The sequence below is a fragment of the Rhincodon typus genome, chromosome 36 (genome assembly GCF_021869965.1).
Source record: "Rhincodon typus isolate 14 chromosome 36, sRhiTyp1.1, whole genome shotgun sequence".
NCBI lineage: Eukaryota > Metazoa > Chordata > Chondrichthyes > Orectolobiformes > Rhincodontidae > Rhincodon > Rhincodon typus.
In genome coordinates, this window is record NC_063367.1 from 18,872,918 (window position 1) to 18,896,564 (window position 23,647).

Below are 23,647 nucleotides of genomic sequence, written 5' to 3' on the forward strand. Positions count from 1 at the left end.
ATCCTCTCCTCTATCCCTCTTCTATCCGCCTCCCACTCTCTCCCTATTTATTTCAGAACCCCCTTCCCCTCCCCCTTTTCTGATGAAGGGTCTAGGCCCGAAACGTCAGCCTCTCTGCTCCTATGATGCTGCTTGGCCTGCTGTGTTCATCCAGCCCTGTACCTTGTAGTAGGAGATCATGCAACTGTTTAGATGTGTGAAGTAAGAATTGTCTTTCTTAAAGATTTGCAGAGCTGTGTACAAGTCCAGTCACCCTGCAATGGGAAGGATGTCATTAAATTGGAGAGAGTGCAGAAAAGATTTGCAAAGATGTTACTGGGGCTGCATTATTTTAGTTTTTTTAGGAGAGACTGGATAGGCTTGGACTTTTCTCCCTGGAGTGCCAGAGATTGAGGGGTGACTTTTTTGAGGTTTATAAAATCATTAGGGGTATGGATAAGGTGAATAGCAAAGGTCTTTTCCCTAGGGTAGGGAAAACTACAGGGCATGGGTTTTAAGGCAAGAGGGGAAAGATTTAAAAGGGACCTGAGGGGCTACTTTTTCACACAGAGAGTGGTGCATGTGTGGAATGAGCTGCCAGAGGAAGTAGTGGAGGCTGGTACAATTATAACATTTAAATACATTTGGACAGGTACATGAATAGGAAAGGTTTAGAGGGATATGGGCCAAACACAAGTAAATGCGACTAGTTTAGTTTGGTAAACCTGGTCGACATGGGCAAGTTGGACGGAGGGTCTGTTTCCTTGATGTATGACTCTATGAGATGCAGAGGGATCTAAGTGTCCTGGTGCATGAAGTGTAAAAGGGCAGGGTGCGAGTACAGCAGTAATTAGGAATGTTACTAGAATGTTATCATTTGTTGTAAGGGAAATTGAATACAACAGTAGGAAGGTTGTGCTTCAGTTATGCAGGGAGTTGATGAGACCACATCTGGAAAACTGTATACAGTATTGCTCATCTTATTTCAGGAAGAATGCAAATGCAATGAAAGCAGTTTACAGAAAGTTTACCAGATTAGATCACACACTTTCCTGACTTGGACATGTGTCACCGCTCTGTCATCAGCACTGGGACAGTTCGCTGATGAACCATTGTGTGAACATTATCAACGCACTGACTGCAGCAAATCAGAAACACCGTGACAGATACTGGGTGGAAGTCCAGTCTAAAGATATGTTTGTTAGTCTCTGAGCATTGATTCTCCTAGTCCCCGCAGTGTCCAGGGGTATTTAACCATGGTTTGACAATTTGTATTGTGAAACAAGAAGGAAAATAGATTTTGCATTTTGATAGCCCATAATGAAGAAAGGATATGTCAAGAAAGTTTGGTTGAGGGTTATGGGGTGGGATTGGAGGGTTTGAGTTATAGGGAGAGGCTGAATAGGCTAAGGCTTTTTACCTGGTAGGTTGGAAGATGAGGGGTGACTTTATGGAGGTTTATAAAATCAGGATGGGCATGGATAGGGTGTCTCTTTCCCAGAGAGTCCAAAACTAGAGGGCATGGGTTTAAGGTGAGAGGGTAAAGATTTAAAAGGGACCTAAGGAGCAACTTTTTCATGCGGAGGGTGGTGCATGTATGGAACGAGCTGCCAGAGGTAGTGGTTGAAGTGGGTACAATTACAACATTTGAAAGGCATCTGGATGGGTATATGAATAGGAAGAGTTTAGAGGAATATAGGCCAAACGGGACTGGGTCAGATTGGGATGTCTGGTTGGCGTGGACAAGTTGGACCGAAGGATCTGTTTTCATGCTGTATAATGCTATGAATCTATAACAAAGAAGCAAGATACTGCAGATGCTGGAAATCTACGATAAAAAACAAAGTGCTGCATAAATCAGCAGGTCTGGCAGCACCTGTGGAGAGAGAAACAAAGTTAACTTTGCAAGTCTGGTATGACTGTTTTTTGGAGCATTTTCAAAGAAGACCCATATTGGACTCAAAATGTTAACTCTGTTTCTGTCTCCACAGATGCTGCCAGACCCGCTGAGTTTCTCTAGCACTTTGTTTTTGTTTCCAAACTAATGCTGGGAATGGGTGGGTTTTCATATGAGGAAAGGCTGGACAGGCTAAGACGTACTTAGAAAAGTATGAGGAGACTGGAATGAAACATAGAAGATCTGGAAGGGTCTTGTTAGTTTGATGTTGAAGAGGATGTTCCCTCTTCTGGGAAAGACAAGAATTCTTTAAACATAAGGGATCCCCTGTTTGAAACAGAAACCAGGTGAGATAGAAATTATTTCCCACTAAAAGCCAGAATCTTTGGAATTCTCTGCGTCAAAAGACAATGGAAGAAGAGGCTTTGGGTATTTTTAAGGCAAAGTTTAATAGATTCTTCTGAAACAACAGAGTGAAAGCTTATCAACGGTTGATAGGAATGTGGATTTGAGGTTACAAGCAGATCGGCCATGACCTCATTGAAATGACAGAGCAGGCTCGAAGGGCTGAATGGTCTCCTCCTGCTCCTTGTTTGTATGTTCACACCAGAATCTGCTTAAAGTGGGAGGCGGTGCAGAGGGAAGAGGAGCTGGGCAATAAAACCCTTTACTGGATTTGTAAGATATATAGGACCAGAATTAGGCCATTCAGCCTATTGAGTCTACTCTGCTAATCGATCAATCCTAACAGTTCAAATGTCCAACATGGAAATAAATTATTAGCCATAGAGTTATAGAGTCATAGAGATGTACAGCATGGAAACAGGCCCTTCAGCCCAACTCATCCATGCCGACCAGATACCTTAATTAATCTAGCCCCATTTGCCAGCATTTGGCCCATATCCCTTTAAACCCTTCCTATTCATATACCCATCCAGGTGCCTTTTAAGTGTTGTAATTGTACCAGCCTCCACCACCTCCTCTGCCAGCTGAACAGTAAGTAGGCAAATTAGCGACATTGTCGGATGGGTGTCTATATCAGTAATAAACGAAATCCTATACAAACCAGAAGGAATACAGTTCAGTGCCAAAGCTGCTTCAACTATATCCCTGTGTTACAACACCACCAATTCATTTCTGTTGCAATAACCTAGTTTCTTTAAATAAGGTTAGCCCCACCTGCACCTTGTTTCACTGCTCCAGAATTTGATCCGCATCTATTTTAATGCCATTATTTCAGTGGCTCCAGGGCTATTCTCTTCATCTGCAGGTGTAAGGAAGAAAATGAGGTAAAGGGTTATAGGGCCAGGCAGGATGGCAACTATTACCATTCCACCTGACTGCCCCAAAGCCAACTGAGATTAATCACAAGCTGAGCTCCAGTGTGCTCTGATCACTGGCAGTGATCTTCAAGGGGACAGTTGCTGTAGTGAGTGTCAGATGGAGTGTAATTATCAAATTTGTTGCCCTTTTTCAGGGCTGTTGTGACCAGTTGCCTCCAGTTCTGTGGCAATAACTTCCCTGTCTGCATTGCAGAAGAATCTCTCAGACCAGTGCTTTCAGCCGTTGGGGGTTTAATCACACAGTGTTTACTCATTGAGTCGGAATCCCTACAGTGTAGAAAGAGGCCTTTTGACCCATCAGATCTGTACTGACCCTCTGAAGAGCATCCACACCATCCCCCCACCCCATCCTTACATGGTTATTTTAACCATGGCTAATCAACTTAACTTGCACATCTTTGGACTGTGGGAGGAAACTGGAGCACCCGGAGGAACCCTACGCAGACATGGAGAGAATGTGCAAACTCCACACAGACGGTCGCCCAAGGCTGGAATCAAACCTAGGACCCTAGCGCTGTGAGGCAGCAGCGTAAACCACTGTACCACTGTACCACCATGCCACCCTGAATTTCATTATATTCATCCACAGGATGAGGGCTGGGCCAGCATTTATTGCCCATCCTTAATTGCCCAGAGGGCAGATAAAACCCAACCACATTGCTGTGGGTCTGGAATCACATATGGGCCACATGGGATTTCCTTCCAAAAGGGAACCCCAGGATTTTTCTGACAATGGCTATATCATCATCAATAAGCTAGCTCTTTATTCCAGATTTTTTGATTGAATTCAGATTTCACATGGGGAGGTGATGGCCTAGTGGTATTATCACTGGACTGTTAATACAAAGACCCCAGGTAATGTCCTGGGGACCTGGGTTCGAATCCTGCCATGGCAGATGGTGGAATTTGAGTTCCATAAGTATCTGGAATTGAGAATCTAATGATGACCGTGAATCCATTGTTGATTGTTGGGAAAAACCCATCTGGTTCACTAATGTCCTTTAGGGAAGGAAACTGCCATCCTTACCTGGTCTGGCCTACATGTGACTCCAGACTCAGAGCAATGTGGTTGACTCTTAACTGCCCTCTGTGCAATTAGGGATGGGCAATAAATGCTGCCAAGCCAGTGACACCCTCATCCCGTGAATGAATAAAGAAAAACAAAAATCTGCTGTGGTGGGATTCAAACACAAATCCCAGGAACATCATCCTGGCTTTCTGCCTCGCTAGTGCAGTGACATTGCTACAATACACTGCGTTCCCCCTCATGAGACTCCAGTGCCACTTGTCATAGTTAGCTCCTGGCCACTTGCTGCAGGACCCTGGCCTTGCTGGTGTCTCCTATATCACAAATAAAAGTGACTCAGTGGATTACTTGCTCACTCCCATCTATGGGATCAAGTCCAATGTCGGAGACTTAGGCATGAAATTCAAGCTGAGCCTGGCAGTCTGAGGGAGTACTGCACCGTGGTAAGGTTTTTGGTTTGATTTATTATTGTCACAGGAGTCTAATGATGATGATGAATCCATTATCAAATGTTGGAAAAACCCATCTGGTTCACCAATGTCCTCTAGGGAAGGAAACTGCCATCCTTACCCCCTGGTCTGGCCTACATGTGACTCCAGACCCACAGCAATGTGGTTGACTCTTAACTGCCCTCTGGGCAATTAGGGATGGGCAATAAATGCTGGCCTGGCCAGCGATGTCCTCATCCTGTGAATTAAATTTTAAAAATGTATTTAGGTGCAGTGAAAATTTTGTTTTGTGTGCAGTACAGGCAGATTATACCACACAAAATACATTAGGGTAATCGAACAGAGTGAGGAATACAATGTTACGGCTGCAGAGAAGGTGCACAGAGAGTGAGATCAACATTAAATTTAAAATTTGAGAGGTCCATTCAGCAGTCTGATAACAGCAGAGAAGAAGCCGTTCCTGAATCTATTGGTGCGTGTGTTTAAGCTTTTGTATCTTCTGCCTGATGGAAGAGGTTAGAAGAGAGTATAATCGGGGTGGGAGGGGTCTTTGATTATTTGCCTTCCCGAGGCTGTGGGAAGCATAGATGAAGTCAATGGATGGATGGTTTGTCTATTAGATCAGAGATTAAACCAAGGTGCCGCGTCTGCGCTTTCAGACAAATATAAAAGATCTCATAATCACCAATTTGGATTAGAGACAGGGAGGAGTCATTTCTGGTGGTCTGACCGATATTTATCCGTCTAGCAACATGGAAAGATCTCGTCATTATCTCATTGCTGTGTGTAGGAGCTTGCTGTGTGCAAATTGACTGTTGCATTTTTCTGAAATGATTACTCTTTAGAAATACTTAATTGGGTTGTGAAAAAACACTTTGGGTTGCTTTGCAAATGCCATCAATTTTGATTCAAAATGAGGGCAAACCAGCTGAGTATCTCTACAGGATTAAAAGTTCACCTTAATTTTCATGATATTTAAATCCATCAAAGGGGACAAACCAATTAGTGTTGAATTGAATTTAAGTTTGATCGAAGGAGCCAGTGATCATTGTCATTGAATCCAAGGAGTCACTCATTTCCTGAACTCTTCCACGACTACCAAGGCATTTTCATGCTCATTGAAATTGCAACAGTTGGTTTTATTGTCCCTAATAAAGATGAAACTCAGGTAGTGTCAGGAAATCCAGAGTCTCCCTGGGCTAAATACACTTCAGTTCTTTCATTGAAACAACTGAGATTATTACTGCAATAAATCTACTGAAAGCTCAGAGGAATGTATTATTGTAACATTAACCCTAAAAACATTTTCTTAAAAATTAAATATTGAATAAGTACTTTGATGTGTCAGTGAATATTTGTATAGTGCCACTGTACTATGCAATTTCCTATATTAGAACAATGAGCACACCCTCTCTCGCTGTATCTCTATCTATATGCAATCATCATTTCTGTCTCTCTTTCTGTCTTTCCCCTTTCTCCCCTGTCTTAGTCTTATTATGCTTATCCTTGTCTCTCTCATGTGTCTTTCTCTCTCTCTCTCTGGCTTGACCTTCTTCTCATTGTCTTAGTCTCTCTGTGTGTGTGTGTGTGTGTGTGTCTCCTTTTTTTCAATCTGTCTTGGTCTCTGTCTGACACTCCCTCCCTCTCTCTGCTTTCTCTCTCACCACCTTCCTCTCTCCCCTATCTCTGTCTTTCTCTTGGGTCTCTGTCTTACTCTCTGTCTGGTGTTCTCTTTCCCCAGATTATCACTGAACTGAGAGGAGAGAGCAGTTGGGACACAAACCTCAAGAGTCTGGAATGAGGAAAATCACTCTTTCTCTGCCTCTCTTTAAATTAAAAAGTAACAATACTCAAAGACTTTACAAAAAGAAAGAAAGCACCTAGTTCAAGTGAAGACCTAGTTCCAAATGACTGGCTGCTGTTATGGAGCGGACTAGATTTCAAATTATATTATGGACGTAGCCTAGACCCTAACGTTTATATATTTTTTAAAAGACAAGTGTAAGATGCTATGTTCCAGATACGATTTAATTGGTCTACCACTAAACTTTAATCAAAACACACTTTATTTTTACAGCACGGTTAAAATACAACAAAAAGAATTGGCATAACTTTACTCAATTGAAATACTTAACAAGGTACTATATTATTTAGCCACTAATCATCAACTGTTCAATACAGGCAGTATTCCATAAACACACCTGAAGGCAAAAATGCTTTTCAGCAAAACAATTCTGATTCTCACAAGCTGTCTCTCTCCAGTCCAACCCCAAAAAAAACAATCTGCCCCTTTGAATTTTTAACAGGAAGCCTCTCTGTCAATGGCTTCTCTCTAGCAGCAGAGAACTCAAGCTTTCAGCTCCAGCCACCAACAGAAACATTCTCACTAACTGAATGCACAGCCTTCTTGTGTCTGTATGAGCCCTGACACCACCCACTCATAATTGGTCATTATTTTTTTTTAAAAATGAAACACCCAGGGAGAACTCAAAAGCTGTTTACCAACAGCCTGAAGGAGACATTTTGGTACCACTGTGAACTAATCCATCTGCAGGAGAAACATTCATAGAATCCCTACAATGTGGAAACAGGCCCCTCAGGTCCATACTGAACCTCAGAGCACCCACCCAGACACATCCCTAAACACTATGGGTAATTTAGCGTGGCCAATCCACCCTAGCCTGCTCATCTTTGGACTGTGGGAAGAAACCAGAACACCTGAAGGAAACCCACACAGACACAGGGAGAATGTGCAAACTCCACACAGACAGTTGCCTGAGGGTGGAATTGAACCCAGACCCCTTGTGCTGTGAGGCAGCAGTGCTAACCACTGAGCCACAATGCCACCCACAACAGAATGCATCACTTAAAGGCACAGTACCATCACATTATGGAATTGAGGATCACTATAGCTGACAACATGAAATCATTGCCAAAAAAACAAACAAAAACAATTTGAGAGAAAGTCACCTCATTTCCTCTTTTAATTTGAAATCAATGCAATGAACATTTTTGCCTACAATTTCCACCAATGATATTCTTGAGATGATTGTTTGACCATCCTACTTGTAGATAGATATGTGCGCATTTAGATTTAAAGGGATATAGTTTAACTTCCCATATTACAAATTAATGTTTTACCACATGTCAGAGGATAATTGAATTGAATCATATATTGTCAAGCATAGTCAATATAAAATACAAAATAAAAATATAAAATAAAAATTGCATACCTTCTCTGTGTATAGGTGCCATTCACATTAACTTAAAATAAAATAAAAAATTAAGAAAGATAACTTAGAGTCTAACTTTTCCTTCTCTGCTGCTACAGTCCTGCCTGGGCTTTACTAACCCACACCATGCCACCACCAGAGTCCCACACCATGCAGAAGCGAAAGTTTCTCTCTAGACTTCACAGGCCAGTCGACTCTGTAGCCACGATGCCTCTGAAGATACCACCACCATTCCAGAACCCATCGGGGCCACCTTCCTACCAAAGAGCTCTCTTTATCAGGTAAGTTTGAGCTAAAACATTTGTTATAATAAATAAGGTCTTGTTTCTTGTTCATTGAAGAAACCTGGTCTGAGTTTCTTTTATCTTAGACAGAAGGTCACAGTCAGACTTTGACCATCCTTGTGATTAAGTTGGTCATTTTCATGTTGATGATGATTCATTGATTCATGGGGTTTAATTTCTAGTGCACCATTCCCACTAGGATTGTGATACCTTCTTGACACTGTGGAAAAGCTAAACTGTGATTTGCAGAGTCTGCAATGGAGCTTACGCACAGTGAGGAAGCAAAGCAGGCAATAACTTGGAGGAGTTTGAGTTTGATTTTTTTTGTAGTCACATGTACCAAGATACAGAGAAAAGTGTTAGTTTGCATGCTGTACAGGAAGATTGTACCATACAAAGTGCATCAGGGTAGCAGAACAGAGTGGAGAGTACAGTGTTACAGCTACAGAGAAGGTGCAGAGACAGAGATCAGAATTAACATTTGAGAGGTCCATTCGAAAGTCTAATAACAGAGGGGAAGAAGCTGTTCTTGAATCTGTCCATATGTGTATACAAACTTTTATATCTTCTGCCTGATGGAAGAGGGTGGAAGAGAGTATAACCGGAATGGGAGGGGATTCTGATTATGTTGGTTGCTTTCCCGAGGCAGCAGGAAGTGTAGATGGAGTCAATGGAAGGAAGGCTGGTTCATGAGATGGACTGTATTCACAAATCTCTGTAGTTTCTTTTGGTCTTGGGAAGAACAGTTGCTAGACCACACTGTGATGCATCCAGACAGGATGCTTTCTGTGGTGCATCTATAAAAATTGGTAAGCGTCCTTGTGGACATGTCAAATTTCCTTAGCCTCCTGGCATTGTTGTGCTTTCTTGACTGTCACATTAACAAGGGTGGACCAGGATAGATTGTTGGTGATCACTCCCAGGAACATGATACTCTTGACCATCTCCGCCTCTGCACAATTGATGCAGACAGGGGCATGCAGTTCAGATCAGATCAGATTGAAAGAGACTGTTTGAAATCGGAAACTGGAGGAGAGACAGATCAGGTCTATGAGATGATGAATTATTTTACTTATACCTTGTCCAACAGAGAAACCACTCAAGAGATATGAGACATACTTTGCTTTATAAAAGATATAAAAGGTAACTTGTGTTGTTATTGGGACTCCTCGTCAAATAAACTCTATAACAAGGATGTTCCCCTTTCCAATCCTGCTGTTATGTTTTTAAATCCTTATAGGTTGCTTGAGAGTTCGGGATTTTGTACATTCATTTAAAATGCCATAAAATTCAAGTATGTTTGAGGTCAATTGTTCCTCAGGGGCTTGTTTTAGTGAGAGGTGACAGTAATACACCAATCATTTCAGAATCAGTGAGGAGGTGAAAACACGCAAGGGAGCCTTGCTAGAGAGTGGGGGCTGGGACTGTTAACCAAGTCAAAAAGAAGCTTTCATTCTGGTACCTCGGTGTTGACCAGCCTCACTCTGTATTGCTGTGCCAGTTTCAGTGGAGTCTTCTTTCGAAAGAAAGGAGGGTCGGGGTTGGGGGTAGGGGGGAAGCAATTATTTTGAGAGGGGAGGTAGTTCCTCCAGCAGGGGAACCAGATCGAGAGGACCTGTGCTTATGCATCACCCTGTCACTCTTTTTCATGAACATCCCATAATTAATTAATGTTGAGGTGCAGCCATTCTTAGGAATAGCCATTTTGCACATAGCAAGATCCCAGATATAGAAACGTCCAGAAAGAAAAGGATTTGACTGGGCCCCACTCAGCACTTAACTTGCTTCGTTGCACCGAGATATCACCACAGAAGATTTTGGTTTTTCAAATATTGTATTTGCTCTCAAATGAATTGGTGTTGATTTATTTTGTCAGGGCCGTTACTTTAGCAAGTTTGTTGGATAGAGTGAGGGGGTATAATGGGAGAGTGAGTTTCCCTCTGGTTTAAACTGTCACCATGTCGAGTCTCATTGGTGACCATGGTTTTCCAAACTTCCCAACAATAGCAACACAATGACCTTGTTGCAGGAGTTTCTGGAAAAGCTGGTCTTTGATGTTGTCGAACCCCTTTACTGTTCCGTCGCTGTTGGCATCTTGCTGTTTTTTTGATACATTCATGGGACGAAGGTATCACTGGCTAGGCCAGCATTTACAGCACATCCTTAATTGCCCAGAGGGCAGTTAAGAGTCCATTGCTGTGTATCTGGAGACACATGTAGGCCAGACCAAGTAAGGATGGCAGATTTCCTTTTCTAAAGAACATTAGTGAACCAGATGGGTTTTTCTGACAATCAGCAACAGTTTTGTGGTCATCATTAGACTCTTAATTCCAGATTTCTTTTTTATTGAATTCAAATTCCACCATCTACTGTGGCGGGATTCAAACCTGGATTTCCAGCTTATTACCTGGGTCCGCTGATAATACCACTAGGCCATTGCCTCCCCTGTTCATCTTCACATTGGTGATGAATCTCTGATCCTTCTGTGCAGGCAATCTATCTGAAGGACTCCATTTGTCATTGATGTGGGTTATGCTTCCACTTGTGGATCTAATCTTGATGAAGTAATGCTTAGGTTATCCTTCACAACATAATAAACTGGGACATGGAGAATTTATTCTTCTCTGTCTTTACAAGAATGTCTTGTATCTCAGATGGTGAGACAATCGGTTTCTGGGCAAACTCATTCACACTAGCCTTCTCTGAAGGATTATTTTACAGCTCAGTAATGCATACAAATGTCACAGTCACAGGCACATTGTGTCTGGTCTAACGTTAAGCTAATCAGGTACAAAGAGTGGTATACATTGCTCAGCATGTCATGCTTCAAGTGGCCTGGCTTCAGCTGGAATCTGAGACCTTTTACTTTCAGGTTACATGTTAGTATACAGTGATAATATCATGAGCATGTGTCTTGAAGGTATACTGACATACTGGCCTTGAAATATAACATCCCAGGAGGAAGAGGGGAGTTCCCAAAAATTTAAAAATGATCTCAGATGTACATGGTTGTACACAGGCACATGTTTTCTGTGATTAGCGCTGCTGTCTCACAGCAGCAGGAGCCCAAATTTGATTCCACCCTCGGGCAACTGTGTCTGTGTGGAGTTTGCATATTCTCCCCGTGTCTGCATGGGTTTCTGCTGGGTGCTCCGGTTTCCTCCCACAGTCCAAAGGTGTGCAGGTTAGGTGGAGTTGTCATGCATTCTGAGGAAGGGTCACCGGACCTGAAATGTTAACACTGATTTTTCTTCACAGATGCTGCCAGACCAGCTGATCTTTTCCAGCAGCTTCTGTTTTTGTTCATGCTAAATGTTTTTGTTCATGCCAATTTGCCCAAAGTATCCAGGGATATGCAGGCTAGGTGGGTTAGCCATAGGAAATGTAGGGTTACAGGGAAAATGGGGTGGGTCTGGGTGGGATGCTCGTCATAGGGTCAGTACAGACTCGATGGGCCAAACGATCTCTCTCTGCACTGTAGGGATTCTATGACCATTTACCCAATTGGAGAGGTACACACAGCTCTTTGTTGCATTTGTTTGACAGCTGTATTACTTACTGCAGGTTGTTGTCTGCATTGCAAATCCATTGTTGTGACAGTTTCTTCCTCAGTCTCTTCATGAATGATAGATGTGTCTGAGCTGTCTCCTGTTTCTTCACAATGTAGCCCCATGACCAATAGTGACTTTGTATGATATGGGCTGGATGCATACCCGTTGCTGGTATTTGTATTAAAACTCACACTCTCTGTCCAACATCCCATTGTGTTAGCTCACTACTTCCTTGCCCATTGTGTATCTCTTTCATTCTCCTCTGTCTTTGAAGAAAGTCTTGTATCTCAAACAGACAGATAATTGGTTGCAGGACAATCCTTCTAAGTCTAATTATTGCTGGACATGGTAATCCCTTCTCCGAAAGTGTAGCATTTCAATGTGAAAAACCTTTTCTTTTGCTCAGCACTTGATGATTTGATCAAATACACCATATATTCTACTGCACTGAGTGAGGATGGATAGGTGACAACTTGAATCAATTCACGCTTAATGCACTGACCTTAAAAGAGTTTTCTAGTGATTTGTGGTCCGTTGTCAGACACAATCTGTCCCAGAATACCAAATAAACTGGAAATAGGAATTATTGTTGCAAAACCATGAATTGGGAAATTTGGAGAAGTAACAATGTCACCTTCCCCGTGAATAGATCTGTTGCTACCTTTGTACAAGAAGTGGATGGATCATCGCATGGATGTGAAGTGCCCCTCGCTGCTGGGGTTGGTACATTTGCCATGCCTCACATGCATCCACAAAACATTGTACATCCTGATACAGCCAGTACACATGTGCACACACTCATCATGCTGACTATTTAAACTCCCACATATCCCCGGTGTTGTGTAGACATGGTGTGATATAAGGCTTTGGCCTTAGGGCTTGTTTGTCGTTGAAAATGACTTATTGTGATACAGGAAGCTTATGACTGTTCATTCTGCTCCATCACAGCGGTTTGAATCTCATGCTTTGTAACTGGATTGAAATCCTTGCCACTGGGAGCCCTGGCACGGTTGTATCATTGGTAGCTGCAGGTAGGACATTGCGTACTGGCACTGCAGTGATTGTGCCAATGCATGGAATTGGTGATCCTTTATACACTAGGAGACAGTCTCATGTAGGTTGTACCATGTACTTGCTAAGGCACGTCTTTCAGAGTGTGTGGTGGTAATACATTGACACTAGCTCCTGTGTCAACTTTGCCTTTCAATATACGTATATTAATGATAATAAAAGCTTCTGATCACCTTATGCTGTGTAAGCGTTACATTGTGGAAAGATCTGAAATTTGCCATTGTCTTGGTGAGTTCTGAACCTCATCAATGTACTTGTGTTTGTGCACCTTCCTAACATAGTGTCAGTGCTGTGCTGCTGTCTCATCTTGTGTCTTGTCTTGCAATCTGGCTTGGCTTTGGAACTAGATTTCCTGCACATGTTTGGTGCCACATGCTTTACATGTATAGCATTTTACACGAAAATCCATCTGGTTCACCAATGACCTTTAGTGAAGGAGACTGCCATCCTTACCTGGTCTCATCTACACGACTCCAGATCCACATCAATGCAGTTGATTCTTACCTGTCCTTTTGGCAATTAGGAACGAATAATAAATCTTAGCCCAGCCAGTGAGGGCCTAAATACCATGACTAAATAAAAAAAAGACTTAATGCAAGTTAGAATGTGGGAAGGCAGTGTTCTGGATTGTGGAGGTTTGCAAAATGTTGGAAACCAGGGAAAAAATGCATGGGAAGAGTCACTCTGGAGGTAACAAAGACATGAATGATGGCTTCAGCATTCACCTGCACTTTCTAGCAGTGGCCATCAGGAGTGAGCAGGAGCAGGGGCCCCTTGGGTAAATTTTTAGTTTGACTCCCTAACCGAGGAGCTTAGAAACCAAATGCAAGGAGTGAACTGCTGCCATGGCAACCATCTGCACAGATCCCTTAAATGGAGAACATTACAAAGTGCCCGTTTATAACTCAACGAATATGTTTCCCTGGTACAATTTAGGGAGTAAGTTGGAGGCACCAGCCTTCCTGTAAAAGAATGTCACTTTCACACACTTTAACTATAAAAAGGCAGCAAATCTCAGAGCTAAACTGATGGGAGGCAGCAGTAGTAACTGGATAAACATGAGGTACATTTGTATGGGTTATTGTTTAATGCTTTGGAAAATGGCAGGTAGGACTAATGAATGGTAATGGAGGGAATCTTGACTAAATAGAATTTTTATGACCGTGAAAATCACTGGAAAGGAAAGGCTGACATTAAAAATGCAGAATTGGTGAGCTATGATTGGCTGTCTTGGGCAGCAGCCGACCCACGTTACACTCAAAACTGGCCCTTGAGGAAACTAAAACCAGCATTCCAGAAAAAAACAGGGAAACAAAGCATTAAAACAATAAGGCAACCAAGAATTGGTGATTGTTTGGGAGGCAGTCTCACTTGTCTTCTCAGCTACTGTCAGCAAGGACTTGGGAATCGCTGATAGATGTGGTTTCGGAGAGTTGATGTGATGTGATAAAGTTTAGTTTACTATCCAGCGCAGAGGGCTATTAGATTGAATTTCACAGAGCTGATAGCACACAGTCATGTCATTTGATTCGACTGGTCTCAACTGGTCTTTATGTTCCACACAATCTGCACCCCCACCACCCCCCCAACCTTAGTCAGTATCACTCCATCAACATTTCTTCATTCTTTTCTCCCTCGTGTTTATCCAGCTTCCCCTTAAATGTACCCCACTCACTTCAACCACATCCTTGCGGAGTGAGTACCACAATCTCAGGGGAGGTGTTGCCTAGTTGTAATATCTCGTGACTATTAATCCAGAGAACAAGGCAATGTTCTGGGGACCCAGGTTCGATTCCTACCACGGCAGATGGTGAATTTTGAATTTAGTTTCAAGTAGAGACCATCGGTTCTGCACCAGCCATCCGAAAAGCATCCCACTTCCCCACATTTTCCTATTCCTAACCCACCCAGACTGCACAACTCTGTACGCTACGGGGTGATTTAGCATGGCCAATCCACCTAACCTGCCTATCTTTGGGCTGTGGGAGGAAACCGGAGTACCCAGAGGAAACCCACACAGACACGGGGAGAATGTGCAAACTCCACACAGACAGTCGCCCGAGGCTGGAATTGAACCCGGGTCCCTGGTGCCATGGGGCAACAATGCTAACCAGAGAGCTACCCAAATTATGACATAAGTAAACATTCCTTTTCCCCCAGTCTGCCACCCCAGAATATTAAATAATGCAACAGGGACAATACCTCAGTATTGGCTGTAAGGTGCTTGAGGTCATCCTGAGGTTGTGACAGACTTAATGAGGATAAGGTTTTGCTCATTGTCACAGTGCAGTGGGTGTGAATTGGGGCTGCTGAGTCAGCAGCCTGGTTTATGCCACTGGTGATTCTTTTGCTCTGCTGGGGTTAATGGGAACAGATGTAAAATTGGCTGTCAACTCACTCTCAGCATTGAACAGTCAAAATTACCCCCATAATCTAATTTGACAGCAGTAGGCCATTGTGTGTGTGTGTGTGTGTGTGTGTGTGTGTGTCTGAATAACAATCAGGAATGGGAAGCTTGACTGGTTTCTCTTTTCCTCTTCTTCCTGACTTCCTAATTACAGCTCCCTGTAAGAACCTGGGATCAAACTAAACATCCCCATGGTATCACATGTCGTCTTAACCAAACAGCTTCTGGGTCAGCTCTCCCCAAATTCAAACCAAAAATCATCTAAATGAGCAAAGACCATGGTAATTTTGGTTAAATCCAAACACTGACTAATGAAGTGTCACATTTGGAGAATTAACTCTTTGAAGGGGTTGGAGACAAGGTGATTCAAGGCTTGATGAATCCTACAGCCCCATAAAGACCTATCATTCACCGCATGCCTACATGAGCAATCTGTCCAAGCAACTAAACAATAATAACCAGGGAAGCTTGTCTCTGTCGACGGCCTTGCAGTCTTTCTGGTTTATGTGATTATAGAAACGGCTTTATTGTTCCCAGGGGGAGAATTTCTGTCTCTGTTGTTTGTACTGGAGGTGTGACTGCACTCGGGAAAAATGACCATGCTTACCAGAATAAACATGCGCAGCAGACAGAGTTTATAATCTCGATTCAGAGAGCAAGAGGTGCAAGTTTAAAGGGAAAAAATTGTAGCAATGTTTGGACATCAAAATATACATGAAATAGATTGTATCTTGCCCCCTTCCAGAGAGGGGGTATGTGTTTTGGCTGTAGCAGATTGAGAATGGCCCCTTTAAGACAGAGAGAGAGAGAGAATGTGAGTGAATGTAAGTGAATTTGAACTGAAAGATGACCGGCATGCAATTGAAGAGCTAAATGGCTACCTTTTCTGCTATCATGAGTCTGTGGGCCAGATTTTGTCAGAGTGATCAGTGATTTAAAAATAGCTCTGACAGAAAGTCATTGAGACTCAAAACGCTTGCTCTCTCTCCATGGATGCTGCCTGACCCAATATGATCTCCAACATTTTTTGTTTTCAGTTGAGGTTTCAGCATCTGCAGTAATTTGCTCCCACAGAGACCCAGGAGCACAATCAGCGGGGTTCAGGGATATTATGGAGCAGGTGAGACTTGAAATTGAACTTCCTGGCTGAGAGGTAGGGACACTACCACCGCATCACAAGAGCCCCATGTAGACCCACTGGAGGAGGCCGAGATGTCTGGGGTGGAGAGGGTGTTTACACCCACTGCCGGCTAATAGATTGCCATACCTCCCCTTCCAACTCTGTTTTCATAGATTCCCTACAGTGTGGAAGCAGGCTATATCACCCATCACAGATAGTCTTCAGCCGATTCCATTCACTTCACTTGATATCAAGAAACAGTTAGAGACACTGGATACTGCAAAAGTTATGGGCCCTGACAAAATTCCAGCAATAGTACTGAAGACTTGTGCTCCAGAACTTGCCACTCCCCTAGCCAAGGTCTACCAGTGCAGTTACAACACTGGCATCTACCCGACAATTGCCCAGATTATGCCCTGTACACAAAAAGCAGGAGAAATCCAACCCAGCCAATTACTGCCCCGGCAGTCTACTCTCAATCATCAGCAAAGTGATGGAAGGTGTCATCGATAATGCTATCAAGCAGCACCTGCTCAGCAATAACCTGCTCAGTAATGCCCAGCTTGGGTTCTGCCAGGGCCACTCAGTTCCTGACCTCATTACAGCCTTGGTTCAAACATGGAAAAAAAAGCTGAATTCCAGAGGTGAGGTGAGAATGACATCAAGGCTGCATTTGACTGGGTGTGGCATCAAAGAGCCCCAGCAAAATTGGAATCAATGGGTATCAGGGGGCAAACTCTCTGCTGGTGGAGTCATACCTGACATGTAGGAAGATGGTTGTGGGTGTTGGAGGTCAGTCATCTCAGGTCCAGGACATCTCTGCAGGAATTCCTCAGGGTAGTGTCCTAGGCCTAACCATCTTCAGCTGCTTCATCAATAACCTGCCCTCCATCATAAAGTGGGGATGTTCCCCGATGATTGCACAATGTTCAACATCATTCACCACTCTTCAGATACTGAAGCAGTCCGTGTCCAAATGCAAAAAGATCTGGACAACATCCAGGCTTGATCTGACAAGTGGCATGAAACAATTGCACCACACAAATGCCAGGCTATGACCATCACCAATAAGACACAATCTAACCACCGCCCCTTGACATTCAATGGTGTTACCATCACTGAATCCCCCACTATCAACATCCTGGGAATTATCGTTGATCAGAAGCTCAACTGGACTCACCACATTAACACAGTGGCTACAAGAGCGGGCCAGAAGCAGGGAATACTGCGGCAAGTAACTCACCTCCTGACTGTCCCCAAAGCCTGTCCACCATCTACGAGGCACAAGTCAGGATTGTGATGGAATACTCTCCACTTGCCTGGATGGGTGCAGCCCCAACAACACTCAAGAACCTTGACACCTTCAGGACAAAGCAATCTGTTTGATTGTCATTACATCCACAACCATCCACTACCATCCACTCTATCCATCATCAGTAGCAGCAGTGTGCACTCTCTGCAAGATGCACTACAGAAATTCACCAAAGGTCCTCACACAGCACCTTCCAAAACCCACAACCATTTCCATCTAGAAGGACAAGGGCAGCAGACAGATGGGAACACCGCCTCCTGCAAGTTCCCCTCCAAGTTACTCACCATCCTCACTTTAAAATATATCTCTGTTGCTTCACTGTCGCTGGGTCAAAATCCTGGAATTCCCTCCCTCAGGGCATTGTGGGTCAACCCACAGCAGGTGGACTGCGGCGGTTCAAGAAGGCAGCTCACCACCACCTTCCCAAGGGGCAACTAGGGATGGGCAATATATGTTGACCCAGCCAGCAACACCTATGTCCCACAAATGAATAAAAAAAACTTTTAAAATAGATTCTTTAGGCTGTTTGCGGCAGGGTGCTCTAAAAATAAACAATTTGCTGTGTAAATAGACTTTGTTTGAAGCCTGAAATAGTGGTGTCAATAAACACTTCGAACAAAGTGTATTGGCACCACCTGATCTGTAATGAGTGGAATAGAATAGTAACTTGTTGTCACTTGTATTTAGATAAGAGTTTAAGTCGCCATGCATTGGCACCATTTTAATAACAGAACTACATTTTAAAATAGGAAAAAATTAAGACAAAGTCCATCTTAGTTCAATTAGCAGCTCCAGGGCTCCTTAGGTCAAGGCAACCTGGCACCAGAGCCACCGAGAGGAACCCTGGGCTGTTGGAATACCGGCCAGGCCCACCTCACCCCCAAAGCAGCCAACCATGTTGTCAGACCCACCAGGAGGCAGTCCAGCACGTCCATGCCGACCAGATATCCTACAATAATCTAGTCCTATTTGCCAGCATTTGGCCCATATCCCTCTGAACCTTTCCTGTGCGTATACCCTTCCAGATTCCTCCACTACCTCCTCTGGCAGTCATTTCATACACGCTCTGCATGAAAAAAGTTGCCCCTTTGGGTCCCTTTCTAAATCTTTCCCCTCTCAGCTTAAACCTATGCCGCCCAGTTTTGGACTTCCCTACTCCAGGATAAAGACTATGCACTCTATACGTGCCGTCGTAATTTTATAAACTTCTGTAAGGTCACCCCTCAGCCTCCAACGCAATGCACTTTGACATCGTTGCCCAGCATTCAAAATATGTTACTCGTCCACAAGACCACAAGAAATAGGAATTGTCGACCATTTGGCCCATTGAGGCTTTTTCCCCAATCAATAAAATTCTGTCAAGGCCTTTCAGAATCTTCTGTGTTTCAATGAGAATCTAGACCCAATCTTACAGTCTTATCAATGGTTACCATGAAGGACTCTCCTTTTCAACCCATTCCTTGCCTGAGGGCTGGTGACCCTCAGGTTAAACCACCATCAGCCATTTCTCTCTAATGAGAGAGCAGCGCTATAGACCGATAGGACTATGGCAACTGCCTACATTATAGGATAAGCCTCTCATTCCAGGGACCAAATTAGTGAAGCTTTGCCCTAGTGCCTCCAATGTGAATATATCTTTCCTTCAATGTGAAGACCACAAACTGCACAACATATTCCAGAGACTTGGGAGTTTTAGTCCAGGATTCTCTCAAGGTAAACTTGCAGGTGCAGTCAGTAGTCAGGAAAGTAAATGCAACTTTAGCATTTATTTTGAGAGGACTTAAACATAAAAGCAGGGATGTACTTCTGAGGCTCTATAAGGCTCTGGTCAGGCCACATTTGGAGTATTGTGTGCAGTTTTGGGCCCCATACCTCAGGAAAGATGTGCTGGCCCTGGAGCAGGTTCAGAGGAGTTTCACGAGAATGGTCCCAGGAATGAAAAGCTTAACATATGAGGAATGTCTGAGGACCCTGGGTCTATACTCGATGGAGTTTAGAAGGATGGGGGGGGGGATCTAATTGAAACTTACAGAATACTGAATGGCCTGGACAGAGTGGATGTTGGGAAGATGCTTCCATTGGTAGGAGAGACAAGGACCCGAGGGCACAGCCTTCGATAAAAGGGAAGACCTTTTAGAACAGAGATAAGGAGAAACTGCTTCAGCCAGAGAGTGATGAATCTATGGAACTCACTGCCTCGGAAGGCCACGGAGGCCAGGTCATTGAGTACATTTAAGATGGAGATAGATAGGGTCTTGATTGTCAAGGGGATCAAGGGTTATGGGGAGAAAGCGGGAGAATGGGGTTGAGAAACAATCAGCCATGATTGAATGGCAGAGCAGACTTGATGGGCTGAATGGCCTAATTCCTGCTCCTATGCCTATGGTCTTATGTGGTTTCCCCAGTCTCCTGTACAGATGTATCAACATTGGCTTTTACCCAATTTTAATAAAGGCCAACATGCCTTACTAATTGCTTGCTGCACCTGCTTGTTATATTCTCTCTGCAAAAATGACCTAGAGCTTCCAGTTGCCTGCCACTTCAACACAGCACCATGTCCCCACACCAACATTTCTGTCTCAAGCCTGTTGCAGTGTTCCAGCGAACCTCAGCAAAGAACAACGTCTCATTTTCCACTTGGGGACCCTGCAGCCTCTAGGGCTCAACATTAAGTTCAATAATTTTACAGCCTAATTCCATCTTTCCATGGTTTTTACCCACACCTAACACCAGGTCCCTGTCATGACATTGGTTGCTTTCAGCACAGCCAACCCATTCCCTCCAGTTCTTAGTTCTCAATATCATCAGAACATGAGAACAGGAGTAGCCCTTCAAGCCTGCTCCACCATTCAATAAGACCATGGCTGATCTGTATCCTAACTCCATATGCCTTCCTTGGGCCCCTATCCTTGCTTAATAAAAAAAAATCTCGGATTTAAATTTAACATTTGAATTAACATCAACCACCATTTGAGGAATAGAGTTTCAAACCTCCTTTACTCTTTATGTGTAGAAGTGCTTTCTTACATCTGTCCTGAATGGTCTGGCCCTAATTCTTAGACTATGCCCCCTGGTTCTAGAATCTTCAACCTGTGGAAATAGTTTATTATTTATCCACCCTGTCTTCTAAATTCTGGAGACTAAAGGCCGAATTTATCTAATCTATCCTCATAATTTAACCCCTGAAATCCACGTATAATCCTTATAAACCTGCGTTGAACTCCCTCCAGGGACAAAATATTCTTCTTAAGGTGTGGTATCCAAATCTGCTCTAAGTGGGGCCTAACTAGGGTTTTGTATACCCGCAGCCTAGCATTTGTATCCCAATACTCCAGCCCTTTAAATATGAAGGCCAGCATTCCATTAGCCTTCTTGACCACTTTTTGCACCTGTTTGTGGCATTTTAAAGAGCTTTGCACCTGAACCCCCAAATTTCATTGGACATCCACTGTATTTAACTTTATGCCTTCTAAAAAAATACCCCGATCTATCCTTTTTCAGTGCAAAATTGATTCATCTCACAATTGCGTTGATTAAAATCCGTCTGTGACAGCTTTACCCATTCCTCTAATCTATCAATATCCTGTTGTAATTTTATGCTGTTGTCAACACTGTATAGAATTCTGCCCAATTTTGTGTCATCAGCAAATTTGGATATTTGACTTTTTATGCCATTATGAAAGTCATTAATGAATATTCTGAATAATTGAGGTCCCAATGTAGATCCTTGTGGGACACCATGAGTCACATCCTACAGGTTTGAGTATTTACTCATTATTCCATTTCTCTGTTTCCTGCTATTCAACCAATTTCCTATCTATGTAATTTACTCTCAATTCAGTGGTCTTTCACCTTATCTAACAATCTCTTTTGTGGCACTTTATCAAAAGCCTTCTGGAAATCGATACAAACAACATCCATTGGCTTATCTCCGTCTTCCACCTTTGTCATCTTTTCAAACAACTCTGAGATTTGTCAGGCACGACCTACCCTTAATGAATCCACACTGGCTCTTCCCGATTAACTGAAAATTTTCAAGGTGGTCAGTTACCCTATCCTTGATTATAGACTCTAACAATTTCTCCACCACAGATGTTAGGCTAACTGGTCTGTAATTCCTTGGTTTCCCTCTGTCACCCTTCTTAAAGAGTGGAGTGACATGAGCAAATTTTCAATCCAGATGTACAACTCCTGAATCCAGGGCACTCTGGAAGATTATGGTTAGGGCATTGGCAATGTGCTCTCCCATCTCCTTTAACGCCCATGGATGGAAACCATGAGATCCTGGGGATTTGTCACTCATCAGTTCCATTAATATTCCCATGATTGATGATTTACTTCAGCTAATTTGGTTTAGATCCTGATCCTCTGTTAATTTTGTTGGGATTTCTGGCAAGCTATCCTCCTTTTTTATTGTGAATACTGAAGCAAAATAATCATTCAGAATATCGGCCATTTCCCCATGGTCATTGCCAATATACTCCTTCTCAACCTGCAGTGAACCAATAGTAATCTTAACCAGCTACTTTCCAATTATATAACTATAAATTCTCTTCTGTACTGGATAGTTATCAATAATTCCCTTGTCTGCCTACCCCTTTCAAATCTCTCTCCCTGGGTTCCATCTCCACCTATCCATCATCTCACCCCAACCCCTATTCAGTATACACACCCCTGTTTCCAGCTGCTATCAGTGTTGATAAAGAGTCACCAGACTTGAAACATTAACTCTGCTTTCTTCCCACAGATACTGCCAGACCTATTGAGTTTCTCCGTCAATTTCCGATTTTGTTTCAGATCTCCAGCATCCACAGTTCTTTGAACTTTCTTCGTACCTTGTACATTACAATGACGTTGACAATTGCACCAGGCTCCTCATTCTGCCTTTCTGGGTTCTTAGTTCCTCGTCTGGAATAGACGGTGACTAGTTAATATTTCTGGCCCCTAGTTTTAATTCTCCTCTACCATCCTTTTTTCAGAGCATCTAAGGATTGATAATAGATATCAGCTTTGTCAGCAACTCCGGTGTCCCCAACAAATTCTAAAACCAACTTGCCTTACTCTACTATCAGGGGAACTCAGAATGTAGATTACAATTTAATCTAAATTCCTTTCAAAAATTCAAAGGGTAAGAGCTTTGAATAGAACATTTTTAATATCATTTCAAAATGATGAAGGAAGTTCAATTAATTCATTCTGTGAAACAAGTTTCACTCAGAGATGAACTACATTTGGCATTTAAAAACTTTTGACAAATGACCTACTCTTATAAAAAGGAAGTCAGAATAAGTAGACTGTGAGCTCTTTAACCTCATCACAAGCAAAATGTTGCAGATGCTGGAAATCTGAAATAAAGGCAGAAAGTGCTGGAGAAACTCAACGGGTCTGGCAGCGTCTATGCAGAGAGAAATAGAATTAACATTTGAGTTGTATCGCACTTGAAATGTTAACTCTGTTTCTCTTTCCACAGACTGCTGAATTTCTCCGGCAATTTCCAGTAATCTCTAATCTAGTCACTAGGTTATGAGCCCAGTGATGCTGGGAATTGATAGTTATGCCTCTGGTACCTGCTAGGCCTAACTGTTTCATTGCTTTATGAACATAAGCTCATCCCAAACTTTGATGCCCTGTACCTAAGTTACGCCATGTCTTGTTCCCCCATCCCTCTGTTCTCACTCTCTTGGTTCCCATTCTGGCATCATGGGGAGACAATGGCCTAGTGGTATTATTGCTGGGCTCTAAATCCAGAGACCCAGGTAATGTTCTTGGGACCTGGGTTCAAATCCTGCCATGGCAGTTAGTAGAATTTGAATTCAATAAGTATCTGGAATTAAGAGTCTAATGATGACCATGAATCCATTGCTGATTGTTTGGAAAAACCCATCTGGTTCACTAATGTCCTTTAGGAAAGGAAACTACCATCCTTACCTGGTCTGGCCTACATGTGACTCCAGACCCACAGCAATGTGGTTGA